Source organism: Chiloscyllium plagiosum, unplaced genomic scaffold (genome assembly GCF_037043375.1).
Source record: "Chiloscyllium plagiosum isolate Xiang-an unplaced genomic scaffold, Cpla_swu_hap1 HiC_scaffold_21, whole genome shotgun sequence".
Taxonomy (NCBI): Eukaryota; Metazoa; Chordata; class Chondrichthyes; order Orectolobiformes; family Hemiscylliidae; genus Chiloscyllium; species Chiloscyllium plagiosum.
The window spans coordinates 71,365,551-71,371,294 of record NW_028270159.1 but is presented as its reverse complement, the minus strand read 5'-3'; the positions used below and the strand labels follow the sequence as shown (position 1 = coordinate 71,371,294).

The 5,744-nt window shown below is 43.9% G+C and overlaps 1 non-coding gene across 1 annotated transcript; it reads right to left on the bottom strand.

The window, feature by feature from the left end:
- Positions 1-401: 401 nt before the first annotated feature.
- Positions 402-483, bottom strand: trnas-cga (transfer RNA serine (anticodon CGA)). Its single transcript has one exon. It is a non-coding gene; the product is annotated as a tRNA-Ser (tRNA).
- Positions 484-5,744: the final 5,261 nt, after the last annotated feature.

The following is a 5,744-nucleotide window of genomic DNA, read 5'->3' as shown; positions in this document are numbered from 1 at the left end:
GAGAGATTCCCGAGGCTGGTGAGTTTCACTTTGGAACAAAGATGGTTAAGTGGCAATTTTCTGCGGTGGTTTGTAATGATGGGAGAGAAAGCGGTTGGGAATGAGCACTTTGACGAGCAGGAGGAAGTATTGCCACTGACCCGAGTCAGAGAACAGAGGACAGGGATTAACGGAATCTAATGAAAAGCAACACTTCTGCTTAGGACGTTCAATAACAACTGCAGAAACCTGATGTGTCGAGCAGTGTAACTGGAAAGAGAAACAGAGATAATGTTTTAAAAATGGAACATTTCTGATGAAGAAATCAAGGTTCCCAAGTCTCATCAAATTACCGGCTTGGTTTGCAAAATAGGTCTTTTGAACGTTGAGCGAAAATTGTCCAAGCAGGAAAGCTTTCATAACGTAGTCAGCAGGATTCGAACCTACGTGGGGAAACCCCAATGGATTTCGAATCCATCGCCTTAACCACTCGAACTTGACTACAGACAGCGCAGCTGGGTTGAGCATTGACCAAATCGGCCGTGATCTCATTGAAAGCTCTCGCTGACCTGATGAGCTCAATGCTTCCATCTCCTTTTATATCTTTGCTGTCATTTGTAAGATGTGAGACACCAATGTAAAAGAAGAAAAGCACAAAGGTAGGAAAAGATATTTGCAGCCAAACTGAGTCAAAATTATTTATTGAAAGGAAAATCACACTTGGCAATTTGCTAGCTCTCTTTGCGAACATGACCAGCAGAGTTAAGCAAGGGAGCTATTTATCTGAATATTCTTGGACCTGAAGCAAACAAAGGTTAGTGACATATTCATTTCTTTTTCTGGCGAACGAAATGTTCTTTCCTGATGGTTACAATGAAAGAGATGGTTCCCAATAAAAGACAAAGATTAAGTCGCATCTAGATATATTTCAATGTGACACGATTCATTTTCAGTCCCTAATTACCCCAGACATGGAGGGGGTGAGTTACGTTTCTTCACTCTTCAACTCCTCAGCGTGGAGGAACAGACATGAAACCGCTAGAGATGGAGTTCTTGAATTGGGAACCAGCGACACTGAAGGAACTAGGCAAAAGTGAGGACTGCAGATGCTGGAACCAGATTTTAAATCAGAGTGATGCCGGAAAAGCACAGCAGGTCAGGCAGCATCCGAAGAGCAGGCAAGTCGACCTTTCTATTGACAGTCCTGCTGCGTTCCGCAAACAATTTTTGTTTTTGTCTCAGATTTCCAGAAACTGCAGCTATTTGTTTTATGTTAACCTGCATTATGTTTTGGACAAAACCAATGACCTGCCAGCATCGGAAAATCGGCACAAATACTGGTACACCGATATGTTTGCTGAACAATACAACCATTCATGAGCGGGAATACGATCCGGGCCACGGTCCTGAGAGTACCGAATACTCACAAGTAAATAACAAGACAAGGCGATAGATAGTGTTGTATTTGCTGTAAATAAAACACCCTTTCTGAACATTTCCATTGCAGATTGTGGGAAAACGCCATTCCGTCCGTGTGCATTGCGGCTAATCAGAGAGCCATCTATTCTAGTCGCAGTTTCCAACTTTGGCCCAAAATCACGTGTGTTCAAATGTTTCAAGGGCAAATTTCAATGAGGTTATCCTATGTTCTTAAATGGCACAATAACGGGGCAAAAGTATGACACTTCCACAACGAATTGTAAGCCTTTTGAGGAACTCATGCTCATTTTCACCCACAGAGGGAGACACACAGTAAGATACCCCCAAACTGACGGCGGTGTCCGTTGTGGAGAGCTGGAAGTTGAAATGGACAATAGGACAAATGCAAGTTTTTAATGCGGAAGCACAGAGGCGACGTCCCGCCAGGACTTCACAGGGGAGCGTCAACGTAGACCACGGTTAAAGCAAAACATTCCCCTCGAGCCAGGTTAGGACTCGAATCTACAATCTTCTGATCCGAAGTCAGGCACGTTTTCCATTACGCCACTGGCCCAAGAAACAAGCGTGAGGCTGGCAGAATGTCGAAATGTAATGCCATGGACTTTCACGGAATCAGAATGAAAAAGGTGAACAAGCAGCGAAGATAATCACCAACATTGCTTCACTTCGAAGTTTCCAATTTGTGAAGCTGTGCCTTTCACTGGCAAAGGAGAAACATTTGTCCTCAGCTGCCTGCTTCAGGGTCGTGTCCTTCTCTGCTGGAAGTTTCCATCGTTTTATTCACAGTCACGTCGCGATTTCATGATCCACTCCAGTGAAAAAGTGTCATGGTGTCGTCCAAACAAGACCCTGCAGATACTCAGCGAGAGACCTCCGGTCATTTCGAGCTCTGGATGTGGAATTAGACGAGATGCGTGACACCTTTTATTGGCGCCGCCACTTCACTTCAAATTAGCGGCTCAAAACGAGCCGTTGAAAGCATCAGCTTGATTTGTACCTTCCTGCAGTGCATTTGCTAAACAACATCAGATAGATCCCATCCTGCCCAGCTGACTTATCTATTTTCACACTCTGCAGTATTTCTAATATCTCTTCCTTGTGAACCTCAATCTCTTCTAGTCTAGACGCAAGTATCTCTGTACCTTCCTCGCCAACATTTTCATATTCTATAGCGAACACTGTCGAAAAATATTTATTTAGTGCTTCCCCTATCTCCTCTGACTCCACACACAACTTCCCACTATTATCCTTGATTGTCCCAAATTTAACTCTCGTCATTCTTTTATTCCTGACATACCTATGGAAAGCCTTAGGGTTAACCATGTTCCTATCTGCCAACAACTTCTCATGTCTCCCCCTGGCTCTTCTCAGCTCTCTTTTTAGTCTTTTCTGATATCGTTGGAACCCTCGAGCGCTCTAACTGAGTTTTCACATTTTGTCCTAACGTAAGACTTCTTGTTCTTCTTGACCAGGGATTCCACTTCCTTAGTAAACCACGGCTCACGCGTTCTATATCTTCCTTATCTGAGTACATACTTATCTAGGACACACAGGAGCGTTTCCTTGAAAAAGCTCCACATTTTAAGGTGCTCACCCCCTGCAGTTTCCTACCACATTCTACGCTTCCTAAATCTTACCTCAATGCATCGTAATTTCCCTTCCACCAGCTGAATTCTTGCTCCGTGGAGTACACCTATCCCTTTCCATGACGAAAGTAAACCTGTGCGAATTGTGATCGCTGTCTCCAAAGTGCTCACCTACTTCCGAACTTAAACCTGACCAGGCTCGTTACCCAGTACTAAATCGAAAGTGGCTTCGTCCCTTGAAGGCATGACTACTTAATGTGTCAGGAAGCCCTCCTGCACACACTGGGCAAAAACAGACCCATCTATAGTACTCGTACTGTAGTGATCCCAGTCAATATTTGGATATTGTCTTGAGTCTTTCATTGTCCCAGAGTCCAGATGAAGTTTGCATTCCTCAGGGACGTGAGCGAGAATTTTTTCAATGTCTCAGATCAGTTCCTGTCCCGAGAACATCAGAGTCAATGTCCCGTCCTCTACTCGGTCCGACAGATCACACTTCTTCATCCTCCTCTGATTCCATTTTCCAAAGAGTTTCACAAGATTTCCAAAGCAGGAGCCGAAATTATATGGTTTGCTTCTTAAACATTTTTACAACTGCCAATTGACAATATTTTCACAGTATCTCTTCACAATCCTCTGGCTTGCACCATATCCAGGGATGAGAAGTCCCGTTTGGTGGAGAGATTCCCGAGGCTGGTGAGTTTCACTTTGGAACAAAGATGGTTAAGTGGCAATTTCCTGCGGTTGTTTGTAATGATGGGAGAAGGAGCGGTGGGGAATGAGCACTTTGACGAGCAGAAGGAAGTGTTGCCACTGACCCGAGTCTGAGAACAGAGGACAGGGATTAAAGGAATCTAATGAAAAGCAACACTTCTGCTTAGGACGTTCAATAACAACTGCAGAAACCCGATGTGTCGAGCAGTATATCTGGAAAGAAAAACAGAGATAATGTTTTAAATATGGAACATTTCTGATGAAGAACTCGAGTTTTACAAGTCTAATCAAATTACCGGCCTGGTTTGCAAAATCGGTTTTCTGAACTTTGAGCGAAAATTGTTCCAGCAGGAAAGCATTCATAACGTAGTCAGCAGGATTCGAACCTATGTGGGGAAACCCCAACGGAATTCTAATCCATCGCCTTAACCACTCGGCCATGACTACAGACAGCGCAGGCGCCTTGAGCATTGACCAAATCAGTCGTGATCCCATTGAAAGCACTCGCTGACTTGATGAGCTCAATGCTTCCATCTCCTTTCATAACTTGGCTGTCATTTGTAAGGTGCGAGACACCAATGTAAAAGAAGAAAAGCACAAAGGTAGGAAAAGATATTTGCAGCCAAACTGAGTCAAAATTATTTATTGAAAGGAAAATCACACTTGGTAATTTGCTAGATCTCTTTGCGAACATGACCAGCAGAGGTAAGCAAGGGAGCTATTGGTCTGAGTATTCTTGGATCTGAAGCAAACAAAGGTTAGTGACATATTCATTTCATTTTCTGGCGAACGAAATGTTCTTTCCTGATGGTTACAATGAAAGAAATGGTTCCCAATAAAAGACAAAGATTAAGTCGCATCTAGATATATTTCAATGTGACACGATTCATTTTCAGTCCCTAATTACCCCAGAGATGGAGGGGGTGAGTTACTTTTCTCCACTCTTCAACTCCTCAGCGTGGAGGTACAGACATGAAACCGCTAGACATGGAGTTCTTGAATTGGGAACCAGCGACACTGAAGGAACTAAGCAAAAGTGAGGACTGCAGATGCTGGAAACCAGATTTTAGATCAGAGTGATGCCGGAAAAGCACAGCAGGTCAGGCAGCATCCGAAGAGCAGGCAAGTCGACCTTTCTATTGCCAGTCCTGCTGCGTTCCGCATACAATTTTCGTTTTTGTCTCAGATTTCCAGAAACTGCAGCTATTTGTTTTATGTTAACCTGCATTATGTTTTGGACAAAACCAATGACCTGCCAGCATCGGAAAATCGGCAGAAGTACTGGTACACCGATATGTTTGCTGAACAATACGACCATTCCATGAGCGGGAATACGATCCGGGCCACGGTGCTGAGAGTACCGAATCCTCACAAGTGAATCCTCACAAGAACATTTACTTTACAGATTATTTTCAACTTGTTTTCGAAGATTTACAAAGCGGGAAAAGGCCATTCCGTCCTTTGTGCTTTGTGGCTAATCAAAGAGCCATCTATTCTAGTCGCAGTTTCCAACTTTGGCCCAAAGTCTGGTCATGGTGTCATGCAGAAACTCAGCGAGTTCACTCTGACTTTTGTGTGTGTAGAATGATTTGCCACATTTAAGGCAAATTTAATGGCATCCGAATGGGTATATAGACAGGAAGCGTTCGGAGAGATGAGGAACACATTTTGTAAAATCTGGTTCAATTAATTTCGGTTATCTGTTCAGCAGGGACATGTTCAATAGTAGGGTCTTTTTCCGTGCTCGGCAACTTTGATGTACTCCCGCAGCTGACACCAGTTTGAATGGACCATTTGCAGAATAATTCACTCTGTTTGTTACGCAGTCAGCGCGTTTTCCTATGTTTCTGGAGAGTGGATGGGACGAGTTGACCCAGTGGTGAGGGTCTTTCCGGACGTTTGCTGCCAATGACCATTCGTTTGGCAACTTCCCAACTTTGCCATCAAAGAGTTTGGCTGAAGAATAATACCGCACGGATAATGTTACTCCCCTCAGCTCTCCAACGAATCCAGAAACTGACAACT